This window comes from Zosterops lateralis, assembly GCF_965231275.1.
Source record: "Zosterops lateralis genome assembly, chromosome: 3".
NCBI classification, from domain to species: domain Eukaryota; kingdom Metazoa; phylum Chordata; class Aves; order Passeriformes; family Zosteropidae; genus Zosterops; species Zosterops lateralis.
This window is the reverse complement of record NC_139764.1, coordinates 68904768-68920682: the sequence shown is the minus strand read 5'-3', so window position 1 is coordinate 68920682 and position 15915 is coordinate 68904768.

Genomic DNA, 15915 nt, shown 5'->3' with positions numbered 1-15915 from the left:
TTAAGTGAGGAAGAAGCTTGACATAATAAATAAAACAGGCCTGAAAATCAGGCTATCTCCAGACTTATCCTTCACTGCCATTGGTTCATAGCGGAAAATGTCAGCTTTGACCTTGATGCAGTTTCTCCCTCGTTATGTGCCCATGAAGTAGCATTTTTAAAAAAACCCAAAAGGTCTTGAACTGTCGCCCTGATTCTTTAGCCTTCTGATTGTTTACATTCTTGAACTAGAGTCTCTCAAAACAAAGTAGATTGTTTTCATATTTCTCTGTGATGGACTTCTGAATTGACCACTGTGGTCAGAGAGGTGTTCCTCTCATCTACCAATCCTTAACCAAATTCCAAATCCTATTTAAACCCCAAATCATAATAAACTGCCCTTCTTTCCTCACTTCAACCTAACTGGTGAGTGTGCGGCTCTTTCGTGTCCCTAATAGCAACATTGAACTAATCAGGTGTGAAAACTGCAGCCATGCAAAATGAAACATGCCTCACCAGGAGGCTGAGTTCTTCAAATTCTTATTTTTGATGGTTTGATTCTGGCACCATGTACATATTTTGTAGTAGAATAATCGTCACATACATTGACATCTATGGCTCTTTACTTTCCAAACAAGTGGTGCAAATTACATTAATGATCCTTCCAAGGGTCCCTTGATTGCCCTGTAAAAGTCTTGGCTGTGGATACGAAAGACCCAAATCTCTGAGGAGATTTGAATAATGAATCATTTGAATCACCTATCAAAAATATCCTCAGTTGGACATGCCTTGTATGTTTCTGCCTAAAATGTCCTGAAGGAGGTTTGACATCATGCAGGACTGATTGATGGTACAGGTATGGGAACAAGATACAGAAAAGGAGCAGTTCATCTTCCCTCCCTCTGGAAGTCTTATCTCTGGACAGCTGGAGGACTAATAGAGGCTCAGGGGTCTACCCTGCTCCCACTGAGCACCACAACTGGGCAATGTTTTACCTGACCATTCAGCGGAGACAAGGGATCCCACATCAGTGGTAATGCATTGCCCTTTATATTTTATGAAAACTTTCAGGGTCCCCAGCATCAGGCTCTCCCTCAGAAGGAGTATCAGTACTAGAGCCAGAGGTCTTCAGAGAAGAAGACCATTGTTAAATTCTCAGGAGAACTGGGCTTCTTCCCAGACACTAACACAAACCTCCCATGTGACATGGAGCTGGGGGAAAACATGTCACCTGATTTTTAATATCCATGTGATGTTTTCTGCACCTGAGCCTTGTGAGACTGAATGCCTTGAGAGTCAATGGAAGATAAGACATCTATGACTACTAACCAAGAAGTGCTTATTTTGGATGTCTAGTACAGCAAGAATGAACTGTGCTACAGGAGAGATTTCCCGTGATTGACTATGAGAAGTCCACATACAAAACTTGAACGTTTGCAGCTAGTAATGCAAATGTCTATCTTTGGGCAAGCAAATCCCACCTCCAGTCTCTCTGCACCTTGGTTTCCTATTTGTGAGAAGGAGATAGTGATTTTTCCATTCTTCCATTCTCTGCTCCTAGTTCTTCCATTTTTTCACTCCTAACCAGTCAGCCTGTTAATGACCTGTCTAAGATTCACCTGGCAGGAAGTGGACAGCTACTTTTAGGGCATCTATTAAATTGGTATTTTTCTGAATTAATTTCATCCAAAGTCAAAATCTAAAACAGATCTGAGAAGTGCATCACAATTTTTTTTTTTCTCAGCACAAAGAAAGATGAATATAACCAAGTCTGCAATTTGGATTTTAAAGTCAAGTAAAATAAATCTCTTGTTTGTTTACACAATACCATTCACAACAAAGGGCTTTGATAAAAATAGTTTCAATTTCTTGTAGTACTGTTTTAACTGCCCCTACATCTTAAATAATCCAATGACAAATTAATCAGGAAAACCTTGTTAATACTCAGTAGAATAAAATGACATTTTTCTCAGTGTCATAGTTTAAACCCAGCTGGCAACCACATAGTGCTTTCACACACACACACACACACCTCCCACCAGTAGGATTGGGAAGCAGAGTGAGAAAGAAGTTAAAACCCATGGGTTGAGATTAGAGCAGTTTAATGATTGAAATAAAATATAATAATAACACTATGATAATAGGTGTAAAGAAAAGGGACACAACAAAAAGACAGAGAAAAATAAAACCCAAGAAAGACAAGTGATGTACAGTACAATTGTTTACTTCTTTTGACCAGATCCCAACTCACTCTGGAACTACTACCAGCCCCTTCCAGGCAATTCCTCTCAGTTTGTATACTGAGCATGATGTTGTAAGGCATGGAATATCCTTTTGGCTGGTTCAAATCTCCTGTCCTGGCTATGCTCTCTCCCAGCTTCTAGTGCACCTCCTCTTGGCAGAGCATGAGAAACTGAAAAGTCCTTGACTTTGGGTAAGCACTACTTAGCAATAACTAAAACATCAGTGTGTTATCAACATTATTCTCAAACTGGATCCAAAACACAGCACTGTACCAGCTTCTAGGAAGAAAACTAACTCTGTAACAGTCAAAACCAGGACACCTAGTAATAAACACAACAATTCAAAACTTGTTTCAAACTAAATTAATGAATAGTGGAAATATTTCACATCAGCTGGGACACTCATTATTTACCTTCTTGACACAACACACTGCACTGTGTGTAGCCAGATCTGGAATTAACTGTCTGACCTTGACATTAAAGTAATTTTTCACAGTTTGTGAACGATGCCTCCTTGCAGTTAACTTTCCGGAGGAAATCGATTATTTTTACCAGATAGTGTAGATCCTGGTAGTGTGCAGTTCAATTAAGTTATGCTCAGATGTCATCTAGAAATAACAATGTCATACAAATAACCATAAAAAGGATTTATGGACAGAGAGTGTAAACCAGGGCACCTAAAATGCATTTGATTTGTCTTGTCAAAATAGAAACATGATAATTTTTAAGTCAAACTGGAATGAGGCCAACCCATCTCATTGAATCCACTGCCTTGGCAAGACTGGAGTTGGACCTGAGGTACTGTAAATGTTCAACTCCAATACTATTGCCTGGACTAGAAATTCCACCTTGCCACCTTCTCAGCCCGAGAGGTATGATGAGCTGGCTTCCCAGCCCAGGAGGCCTGTATGGGCATTCTCCATCCTTTGAACTTTTCTGTGAGTGAGGAGCCCATGGACTCAACAGAAACAGAGATGTCGGTCCTTGGCCTTCGCAACTTTAGAGCAAGATCAACTCTCAAAAGTGACCTTACACAAAGCACAGCAAGGCTGCACATCTGCTGCCTTTTGGTGGTTTTCATACCATATATGTTTCATTTACAGGAAAAATATCGTGTTTTTTCCCCTGCTTGGTGCTCTGGCAGAAGCAGCCTGGGCTCTGAGAGGCAGAAGGCTTGAAAAAGGTATGAAAAATCAACTCTACCTTGTTGCCTAACTTATGCCAGCAAACAGAGTCCCCATGCACAGATCACCCTAATAAAGTTTCAATACAATAAGTCTGCTTCTCTTAGAAGCCAAAAACCACCTATATAGCTCTTTAGATAGAAAAAAGCACAACTATCTCTTTTTTTTTTTTTTTTTTCTCTACAGGTCTCCGTACAGTATCAGAACTTTGCACATGAGCAGCACTAGAGTTACAGTCTGAGACACAGGAGGGATGACTGAGCTCCTCAGCATTGTCCAATAGCAGATAGGAAGAAAAAGTAAATACTTTGTCCCCAGAAGAATTTTTTTAAGTGCCTCTGTTTGATATAGGCACCTGTATGTTCACCTTGGGCACTGAAGAGAAAATGTGGAGTGAAAGGAAAGCACTTTGTTAGTCCTAGTGCAAGAGCCCATTGCTGATTCTCTAGATAGGAAGCAAAAATAACAGGCTCAGAAGATGGATCCATCTGTCCAAGATGCAAATCCAAATACCTGACAAGTTCTGAGGATTCCAAGCGCTTTATAAGGAGGAAAAATAAAAAAGAGAATCCATAGATTCTTCCCTATCTGCTGTTGTTTCATTTTAAGAGCATCCTTCATATTTCCCAACTACACCAACTGAATCAGGACCTGGGCTTTGGAAACCTTTATAGCCACCCCTTGAACTAGATTAATATGTCAAAATCCCTCGTACATAATGGCACTGCTGTGTCCCCAGTTCTCCTTGCCACACTGTGAACTCCATTACGTCTGTCAGCTGTGGTGCCACTCCCTTTCTCCTGTTCTCTTATCTACTGCCTTACAGTGTGTTCCTGGTAACCATTCCTCTTCCTCCTCACTGACCACTGATTTTGTTTCTCTTGCTGACTTTTGCAGCTTAAGTCCTATATTAAGAACTCCAGTTTCAGCTGCCAGCTCAACAGAGAGTCGCTGACCTCACTGCATAGCTGTTTTTGACTTTTACACCTTGTGCATTATCCAGTTACCTTTTGGATTCTCTGATTGTCGGTTTTTCCCCCTTCTTTTTGTCACTTCTGGTGATAGTTACCCCCAACTCTTCTCTTAGCTTCCAGTGTTGCCCTTCCCCAAGCACTAATCACTAACTCTTCCAGCCTCTACCCTGCCTCATTTCATCCAGGCACGTGGTCTGGTGAATTTCTCTAGACCCTTGTGTTCATCTTCTGCATCTTTGCATTTATCCTTAGAAAAAAGATCCTTTCTTCACCCACTCCTGGGTCCCTGCTAGGGTCCCTTCAACCTCCCCCATTGCTACTCATTCTTTGATTAGCATTTTCTTTCTCCAGACTCACCAGCAGACTCTTTCTATGGATCACCCTCCTCGTCGGTTTTCAAACAAGCCTCTGAAGTCTCTGCAAAAACAACCCTCCTCTACATACCATTATGCCTTTCTCATCTCCTTACCTCTTATCCTTTCAAATGACCAGTTTACTCCCATTCTCTTGAACTCACCTCTCTGACACTCAGCAGTCTGGTTTCCAGCCACTTCACTCTGCAGGAATTGCTCTCTCTAAAATCACTAATGATGTCCTTCTAGTCAATTCTAACCACCTCTTCTCCAGTCTCTTTCCCTTTGATTTTTCCAACACCTTTGACGTGTCAGACCATTCCTTCCCTTGGAGTCCCCCACGACTCAGCTGCTGTGCTGAAAATTGCCTCCTTTCGTTTTAGAGCTTCGTAGTTGACAGCCAGAATAGGGGCACAATGAAAAGGATAATTCTTTGCATTGTCTTCTGCACACTAATGAAGCTCCTCTTAGGAAACCATGAAAATTTTAAGGGCATACCCAACAGTAGGGAAAACTCCAGCACAGGATCTCTTTGCTTCCTATAGACCTCTATTCCAGACTTAATGCATAATAAAGGAAATTTAACTTTTGTGTCTTTGGAGTTTCCTTGATGGAGTTCTGTAAGGAGGAAGAAAAAGGAGAATAAATGAAACTAATAATTTCACCTTTCTACCGATCTGTTGATTTGCGTTTCTCTCTGTTCACTGATAAAATCAGAGATAGATTAATTCAGAACTATATACAGATATATAAAATAGACAAAAAGTGGATCAGCCTGGGAAGATAGTGGAGTCTTTCCAGTGTCAGGTTAGCCAAAAGTCAAAGAACATCTAGAGGGTAAAAGCAAATGCAGTGGTGTAGCGAAGGTCACAGTCAAAGGTTCAGGGGAGGGGGGGTGTGGTGTTAAATCCTCCAGCTCAGTAGTGAAGCCAGAGGCTCTTTTCAAGTTAAGCTATCCTTGCAGAGCTGCACGGATAACTTGAACAGATGTTCCTACTGTTTGGCTCTTGCCGTACCCATTTCCACAAAGACAGCTCTACTTAAAACATAGACTGAATATAAACTGGAATCACTTTATGTGGAGCTTAAAATACCAGAAGTTCATGAGCAAAGTGCACAGAGATATTACACATAACAATTATCATTGACTTCAGATAAAACTGCTGCACTCTTGTACTCTTCTACTTTAACTTCAAGCTGTTTTCCTCCTTATAGTCGGCAGAAAAGCTGTGAATGATAAATCACACCGTGTTTTCCATTTAAGCAAGAATAAGTTGCGGATAACGGTGTTTGAAAAAATCAAGGGAATTAACTTTAACTGTTGGTTGCCCTACTCCCTGCTCTGCATGTCAAAACAATTAGTGAGAGTTAGATGAAAGGATCCACTCTGCAGAAAAGGGAGAAATAGAATCCAGTGTGAAATATCCCCCTGCAAAGACAGAATATATGCAAATGAATTGCAGGTAACCTGGAGATCTGATACTATACCACCTCCAGGAGGAGAGGGTCAGCAGTTACATCTGATAATCACCTCTCTCTTTTATTGGGGATCACTATTTTCTAAAAGAAAAGCTAAATATTGATGAAATGATACCTTAAATACCACAAGATTATCAAAGCAATTACAGGGATTAACTTCCCAAAATGCTCCAGTATAACCTCAGCTGCAGAAACTGTGCCAACTTGGTAATGGCTATTAACATCTGTATGCACAAGAGTAATCCCCTAGTTTTCTTTCTTTTTTCCTCTCTCTCTCTATCTGATTGCTCCTATATATGTTGTAGTTTTTCTGAGTGCATGGGATATACCTCCTGGGAAGCTCATTCTACATTTCCTTGTTTGACCTGCTTAGAGTCAGAGGAAGTGAAAGGTTATTCAAGGAGGACACAAAACAGCTATTTGTGTTGCCCACTCCCACATGAGAAAACCTTCCCTGATGGAAGGAGGCAGGAGAATTTGCCGGCCATGAAGTCCCACATGGATATGCTGACTTTGACCATGCTGACTCAATTTCATTCCCTGACAGGACTATCCACCTCAGCACTGAATGTCCTGCAGACACCTTCCAGAATCAGATGTCTGAAGAAGTTTAACCCCACTAAAGAAGAGCTCCTGCTTGGTTTCCCAGCACAGTTGCATAGTTCAGGGTCCTTGGTAGCTTTCTATTCCCAGAGCCCACTCTCATGCTCACGCCGATGAGAACGGCTCACTTTTGCTTCCATTTTCCCCTCTTCACTCTTCTCTTAGTGGGAGAAGCAACTTTAAAGCATGGGAGAGACAGACAGAGAGAGCATGACGCCCTATAATCCAACAAGTCAACTTCCCGAGCTCAAACATGAACTGATTTTTTTTTTCTTCCCTCGCCTTATAAAAAAGAAATTGACTTTTGTTTGGAGTTTGTGAAAAGTGGGACTCGGGGCCCAGTCAATGGGGCTCCCCGCGGCGCGGGCTGAGTGGAGCCATCTCGAACCAGTCAGCCGCAGCACCAATTAATCCGCTCTTTGTCACAGCCCCGGCCTCAGCAGCAGCGGCAGCAGTAGCAGCAACACATTTGGCCATTGTTCAGACCTTCATGCAACGGGATTTACCCTTTCAAAGAGGCAGTTTTGTCCCAAAGAGTTCGAGCGGAAGTTTCTCACTGACAATTTGCCCCAAATAGATAGATTTGTCAGCAGCAACCTTTAAAAGCAAAAAGCCATGGAGGGAAAAGGGGAGAAAAAGAAGTGCAGGGGGAAGAGCAAGTGCATCCTTGTCCATCTGTCCGTCTGTCTGTCTGTAAGCCTGTCCTGAGCAGGTGGGGTGAGTGCCAGGCCTGAGGTACAGAAGGGCGAAATGGCATTGATGGGGGCTCTTGTTCATCTCAAGGCAGATGTAGCAAGGGAGCTAACAAGCTCCCAGGCTGTTGTATAGCAGCTCTGACTTCTGAAAGCCTTTCAGGGAACTTCTTTTACATGGCATTGTCATGCCTGCTACACAGCAACGTGCTAGGCTGGCCAGGGTTTCTCAGCCTCAAATACTCCAACAGCAGCTCAACCATGAGAGGAGCAGGCCTCACTCCCTATGGTCTTGCCACCAAAAACTGCACATAAGCCAATGCAAGAATTTTTTTTGTAAACAGTCCTGTTTTTGTAAACAGTCCTTTTCCTATAAGCAGTTCAGTGGGGTTCATATTCCAGGCAGGAAAAGGGGAAACAAACACACGTGTGTTTCCCACACTGATGCTGCTGTGCCCCTTATGGGTACACCCTCTGTAGTTCAAGGTCTGTTTCATGGACTGAAAGTCAAACCTGCTCTGTTGCAAACTGCACCGACTCACAGGCACTGCTCTTGCTCCCACCCTCGGAGCACAGCACTGCCCAACATCCCTGGCTTACACATGGAACCTGCTCTTCCTCACAAAACTTCCTCCCATACTCCAAAACCAGAACAGGAAAATGTGCAGGAAACTCTCTGCACAGCTTGGATTCCAGCAGATCCACATCCAGACAGCCTCTTCCAGCCTTGCTCTCACACTGGAGAGCAGCAACTGGGAAGTTCCCAAGCCTGTCAGACTAATCTGTCCTAATATCACAAATTTTGGAAAAAAATGGAAAAAATATGCCTACCCTCACCTGTGGCTCCACCTTCTCTCACACCCACTGGGCAGGTGAGGAGGTGAGGGGGTACCACATTCCTATGAGCACCATACTGCTGAAATCTAGAGACCTGTTTTTCCCTAGGAAAGGTTGGAAAAGGTTGTTCAGCCTGACATGAATTGCCCTTTGCATACAAGAAATCATCATCTAACCACCTATACAGCAAGTACAGCCTGCTCTTCCCCAGAGGCCTTTGCATGGCAAAGGAGCCAAATTCATGGGAGAACAAATGGTTCTGCTGCAGTCTTAGTGCTTATCTGCTGCCACTCAGGCAGTTTGGCTGCCCAAACTAAGCTGGAGAAACCCAGTTTGCCCATGTAGGTCTGCTGCAACCATCTGACCGAAAGGAGGGCATGAGGAACGGATGCAAGGCAGCTACATAGCCCTAAAACTTTGAAAGAAACTCTGGAAACTCCATTGCTGGGTGACTGGTGGTCCAGCACTTTTGTCAGATTATTTTGTCTCGCTGTATCTAAAATGGGGCTTATCTGCATTACTCAAAGAACCTCATCGTTTGAGTATAGCCCAGCCCACTGTCGTTTATTTGATAGCCTTCCCAAGGCATTTCCTGAAAGACAGAGATATGAAGACTGAGTTTAAACCAATATCAAGAATGTCAGCAGCCTGCTTTTTCCCCAATGTTCCCCTAAGCCTGCTTACACCTGCTCTTGGAAAGGAAAAAGGACACAAGTGGCTGCAAACTAATTATAAATCAGCCTGAAGCAGGATTTGTTCACTGTTAGGTTAGGTCTGTTCCAAGTGATTTGGTTTCCAAGAGAACTAGAACCCTTTGAGTTAAACCTGAAACTGAGTTAAAAGTCTGAGTTTAAACTGTAATATTGGGCTTCACTCTTCAAGATACATCCACAGCAGTGGGTGTCACATGTTCTAGGTTCTCATCACAGGGGACAAAGAGTTGCAGAGCAGCAGCAACCTCAGTCCCAGAAGGCAGAGGTAGGACCTAAGACCCTCCTCATTTGCAGAGGAATTTTAAGAAACCATAAGGGCAGATGTGTAAGGATGGACACACCTTGTAATGGCCCAATGCACTGAGATGAGCTGAAAGTCAAGCAGTACAATGGCAAATACATTCAAAGACAGCTTTCTCCATATGGCATTTCTCCAGTGGAGGCCTCACTCCTTCAACTGTCATGGAAATGCACATGTACATTACCGTTTGTTCTTTCCTGGCACAGGAGGAATATCCATACCAGGGACAATGGTATTCCTGAGGAAGCTTAGCTGTCCCACCCTTCTCTCCTTTAGCATGATTGGCCCCAGCTATCAATCAAATGAATGGGATTCCCAACACCAAAACTCTTCTTCCTTTAGTAGTAATTTTGATAGTGATTTTCAATGAAAGAAAAGAAAGGCTACTAGTTATGACAGAAAATATTCTACTAGCTACAGTGTGCTTACCATGGGCACAGTAAAAAGAACAGAAGAAGATCATATTTCCTCTGTTTTCCTGTAAGGTTCTGAATCACAGCAACCTCATGGCAGCAAAAAGGCTGTGTGGATTTGAACAACATCAGCCAACACTGACTGCAATGACAATATATAGAAAATTTAAATAAGAATGAAAGAAATGCTCCTGACAGTACAAAACTGGTTGGTCAACCACACAGTAGGTTTGTAAAAACTTTCCATGTGTATTTGCAGCCAAATTACAGTATTTGTATCACTCTTGGAGTTTCCTAAACATCATGATTTACTATGGAGTATAATCTCTGCACTTGTAGTTGGAATAAAACCATTTTTGAGCAATAATTTGTACATTGGATTTATACTGATTTTGCTAAGTGATCTGTCACACAGCTTTGCTTACCAATGTCAGCACTGTCACAGAACTAAGTAATTATGAAAAGCAATTAAGGTAAGCATTACTAGTTGTCACTAATCCATAAGAACCATTCCATGGTGGATTGGCATCCATGCCAATCCTTCGAGTTTTTGATTCAGTGCTTCAATACTTTGCACTCTGTATTGCAGCATGAAGAACAAAGTCACAAAGTAAAACCTTGTCCTGGGATTCTCATAACACATTCCTCTGATTTATATTTCTTAGAAAGAGCCATGCTTCATGAAAAAGAGGGACATAGAGATAGTGGATCACATCTCACCAGAGAGATATCATCTCCTATATACACATGTCCATAATCCCTTATATTTATGGTGATAAAATGTTTTTGTGACAATTGCATCAAAACTATACCTGGTAAAATTGTGTGAGGGGATGAGTTAAAATATCTTAAGTCCCTTTTAAGAGCACTTAGAGCTCAGAATCCCTGGGTTGGCAGCATCTGAGTGTCCCACGCTGCAGAAAGCACTCCATGCACCAGGGTTTGTAAACCACCAAAACGAATTACAAGTTCAAGGATATGATTGAATTTTAATGGTGAAATCTTAGTTAAGGACTGACAGGATTCTTCCAGTAAGATAAGTTGCCTAAAACTTTGATTGCTTACATCACATTTTCAGCTCTCATGCACCCTGACAATCCTGCTGAAGCTGGTTAAAATATTACTTATTTTGTATTTATGAGGGAAGACTGCAGGATCAGAATCTGCCTCAATGGTATGTTTTTACTGGACTACATTTACTGTTCAGGCAGGATAAGTGTAAATAGCTGCAGGATTAATTCACTTTACAGAGGAACACGGCAGGCCTCTGCTTTCCACTTTTCTTAGAGATAAGAGTGCTAGATTTTGTTACACAGGTTCAGGCCACTGGTTTTGCAAGCTCACCATCTTGCTCTCATCAATGTCTGAAATCTCGAAAGGCAGAAAACCCCAACCAACCTCATAATACATTCAGCTAATTGCAGAGTGATGCATATTGTGCTCTCCTCTGCTTGGACTTGCCACTAATTGCTCTACCTGCAAGGATATTTCTGTGACCTATATTTTATGAAGCAAGAGATAAAGCAAGCCTATCTATAATTTTCTTAGTCAATCATTAAACTGTACACATCTTCTTAAAAATCTTTCTGCACCAACTGACTCAATAGTTTCAAGCAGCACTGAATATGATATGCTGATTCAATGCTGCATCTGGAAGTATTTATTTTTATTGGTTTTAAATTCATTTCCCAAAATAGATACCACAGATCTGGTCTCCAGCCAAAATCAAGAGATATAGATAAATTGAAATCAATGGAGCTGAGCCATTACATTGCCAGCCAGAAATACAGCCCTTCCTAAGAGCATTCTTTGCTGCCACTGGCAGTATTTTTTGCAATTGCCTCAAAGGCCAGCTTGTTAATAGGCTTCTACAGCAAAATTTGGGAGGCCAGTCTACCACAGAAATTATTACATTCAAAGGATAATCAATCAGTGTCATGGCTGAGGCAACTCTTTCCTACGCACACAGAAGTACTTAGGATGTAGCCAGAGCTATTTGTTTGCTATACTGATAAAATGATTTTTAAATGTTACAGCACAGCTCCAAGATGTATTTTTTCTTAGTAGTCAGAATTCTTCTGCTGACAAATTAAAACTGTTAAAGTATAGATCAATCTTATTTTAAGTTTTCATTTGTTTGGTTTATAATATATTTATTTGCCCTCTTATTTGGACCTTTCACTTGTTTTATACAGCTGTGTCTCTGCCAGCTTCAGTATTGATACTGTCTTTTGTGTTCGTGTCAGGAAAACTAAAATGAGGCTGTTTCTCTCTAAATTAGATTGCAGCTGTTGCTACATCATTGGCTTATTACGACACTTTGATTTATATCTAACTAGCAAACTAACAAATAAGTCAAGTCACTAACTAGAGCCGCTTTGTTAAGCGCTTGTCTGGCATTGTCTAGATGGGATCAGGTACCAATGTAGGCGTATAAGCCAAGCCTGACATATCCCTTTCAAAGGCATACGTGATTAATGGGGCATTTCATTGCTGCAAGTGAACTCAGGCTTGTTCCACCCCTGAATACAAGTATTGAGGAGAAGTGCCATGACTTACAGCGATAGTCTTTCCCCAGTTATCTTTCTTAGGTGTAATTTTCCCCACTATTCTGCACAATGCTGATGTGCACTTACCAGATGCACATGTAGAAATTGAGCTTTACAGTTGCTGTTGCTTGCAGCCATTATCTTACTTAACCAAGCATGCACACACCCAGGGGAGAAACTTGCCACTTTTTCACTGGCATCTGCAGGGAGCACAGGTCTCCCCCAGAGCTTTGCTGGATAAATTACCTACCCCACATGAAGGATGGGCTGGGATCTGTTCAAGCCCAAACCCGTCAGAGGTAACTGCTACATTCACTGTGGGACACCTCAGAGTGCAGAGATGGAACACATGGTGCCACCAGCTCAGGGAAAGCTGCAGCCAGAAGGTAATTTTGCTTTACAGAGTGTGCATGAGCACAAGGAAATCCCTCTTCCACCAGGAGTGAGGGAGTGCTCAGACAGACTTCATCAGGTCATCTTTCTGTTCCTTGGATTTTCACATTTTGGGAAAAAAGCCTTTTCTTGATTCACCTGGAGAAAATTAACAGCACCAAATTGTGATGTACTTTTGCTTTGTTGCAGATTTTGTTAGTTAGCTGGGGCTCTCAGCATCATCCTGCAGCCCTGGAAGGCATCTGGCTCCAGGGCTTCCAGGGCAGCTGCCACATAGCTCAGCTACCAGGATCAGCTACACTGGGGGTGTGGTGAGTTTTAGCCCCAGCCAGCATCTCAGCACCACTTGCCCACTCCCACACAGTGGAACACAGGAGGGAATGGGAAGAGTAGAATTGAGAAAATTCATGGCTTGAGATAAAGACAGTTTAACAGGTGAAGGAAAAGCCATGCACATGAGCAAAGCAAAACAAGGGATTCGTTCACTGCTTCCCATGGTCAAGCAGGTGTTCAGCCATCCCCAGGAAAGCAGGGCTGCATCACACGTAACAGTGACTTTGGAAGGCAAATGCCATCACTACAAACATCCTCCCATTTCTCCTTCCTCCCCAGCTTTATATGATGCCATACGGTCTGGAATATCCCTTTAGTCTGTTGGGGTCAGATGTCCTGGCTGTGTCCCCTCCCAGCTCCTCACACAGCCCCCAGCCCCTCTCTGGTGGGATGGGGTGAGAGGCTGAAAAGGCCTTGACTTTGTGTAAACGCTGCTCGGCAGTAATGAAAACATCCCTGTGTTATCAACATTGTTTCCAGCACTAATCCAAAACACAGCTCCCTATGTCAGCTCCCATGAAGAAAATTACCTACCTTGGTCAAAACCAGCTCAGTGAGATGACCTAGGAAGGACAAGAGGAAGGCTGGTGCCATCACTGCCAGTTGTACACTGCATGGCCCTCCCAGGAATGCATCCATGGGGCAGGGGCTTTGCAAGGAAAACTCAGTACCACAAAAGAGCTTGTTAAGTACATTTCCACACACGGAGCAGCCTGGGCTGGGCACAAAGCACAGCCGTGTCACAGCCCAGGAGTGTGGTGGGACAGCCAAGGAGCAGCATGGCTCCTTGGCACCTTTCATAATGATGCTGCCCGTTCATCTGCCTGCAGGGGGATGCAGAAAGGGGATTTGTGGTGGTGCCACAAAAAAGCAGACTGTGATTGACAAAGAAGGGAAGACACCTTAGGTTGCTGGGGTGATTTGAAAGAACTAAACCCTGAGGGTATTTATGATGCAAGGATGCTGCTGTACTCAGCTCTCTGCATAGTGCTGCCTAGAGCACCAAGGGACATCTCTGGCTATCACCTGGCACATGCATCAAAGGAGGGGAGAGGAGACAGCTTCTCAGGTATTCCAAAGCAAGAGAAGCTACTCCTCCTGGGAGAAAATAGCTCTAGCCTTTCTCTCCTTATCACCTTTCCAAGAAAACAGGTGTGTTAGATTTGCCTGAAGTTACCCACCGGCCCCCTGTTGAGAGAAACAGATGAAAACTGCACTTCTGTATATTCTGCTGCTATATCCATGCACCTCTGGCATCTTAAATTTTTTCCTCACCTGACATTCTTCACTTTTTCATTTTTTTCCCTTTTATTCACTAAAGACCTTTTGGCTCCCCATCCAAACACCAGAGGAGAAAAGGAAGATAAAGGCAGAAGGAGTGCTGTACTTGAAGATGGGTCATACATTGGATTTTTATTGCTGCCAAACTCCAAGAAAAGGAAAGATACCTGGCAAGAGACCACAGCACAATGCTGAGAAACATCACCATATAACAGTAATCAGAGTCCAAAGTCCTGAAGGAGATACATTCAAAAGGGAACACCATTTGCCATTTCCTGTTGCAGGATTGACAACTATTTTTACTTCCAAGGCAGTACAAGGATTCAGTAAAGTTCATTGCTGTATTAGTATCTTCTGTATATGTAGGCCTGCTTAATAAACAAAATCTGTTTTACCCAACAAACAGCCAAGCAGCATACAGCCATTCTTCACTTCCAGCACAGTGGGGTGAGGGAAACAATCAAAATAAAAGGTAAAACTTGTGGGCTGAGATAAAGGCAGCTTAGAGAAACAGAAAAGGAAGGGAAAATAATATAATGATAAAAGGATATACAGTGAAAGTGATGGACAAATGCTCACCACCAATTGACTGTTGCCCAGCCAGCCCTCTTGCCATTTCCCCCCAGCTTTTTAGTTCAGTGTGATGTTGTATGATATGGGTTAGATCTACAGCCAGTTTGGGTCAGTTGTCCCAGCATCATCCCCTGCCATCTTCTTGCATACCCCCAGCCTATTCTCTGGCAGGGCAGTACGAGAAGCTGAAAAATCCTTGACTTAGCATAAGCACTGCTCAGCAACAACTAAAACATAGGTGTGTTATCAACATTATTCTCACCCTAAATCCTAAACACAGCACCATGCCAGCTACTATGAAGAACATTACCTACTACTCCATCAAAAACCAGGACAACAATAGTAAATGTTAAATGGCAATAATGGTATTCATCACAAATACTAAATGTTAACTATCATTTCTCACCTTTTGGAAGCTGAAATACTTTTCCACCAGTGGCCCTGGAAACAGCTTTGATAGAACCTGCAGTGAAAAGCTGGAGGTGGGAGACAGCTCTTCCCTGTACTCTTGGAAGATGCATCCTGGCTTCACTTTCAGGGCTGAGATATCTCTGTCCATCACAGGTACCACAGGAAATGCTCTGAAGAGACAGAGGACAAACTTCAGCCAGTACAGGTGTACAAAGCAATGCCAGGCACAGCCCAGGGAACAGGGAAGGGCTGATGGTTTGCTCTCTGCACAGCAACTGCAGCCCCAGCCCACATGCAGAGCCAGCTTTGGGTGTCTGGGTTATGTTAGCGGAATTTTGCGTGGAGAGTTGGGATGTTTGAGCTGTTAATTTTTTTTTTTCTCTTGGCAGAGCCTGATGCTGTACAAGGGAGGGAAAGTCCTGTCTCCATTCAGAGCAGCCTCTCTCAGGTGCATCTGAAACCTAGGGACATGGTCTGATCAACCTTCACAGTGGTTTTGAGGCGGCTTTGAGTTTACAACACAAACAACTGTGGCTGCTATAAGGCCAGAGATCTGCCTCTCTAGAGCAGGGGATGCCTGGGGCCAGATTTGGGCCCTGCTGCCA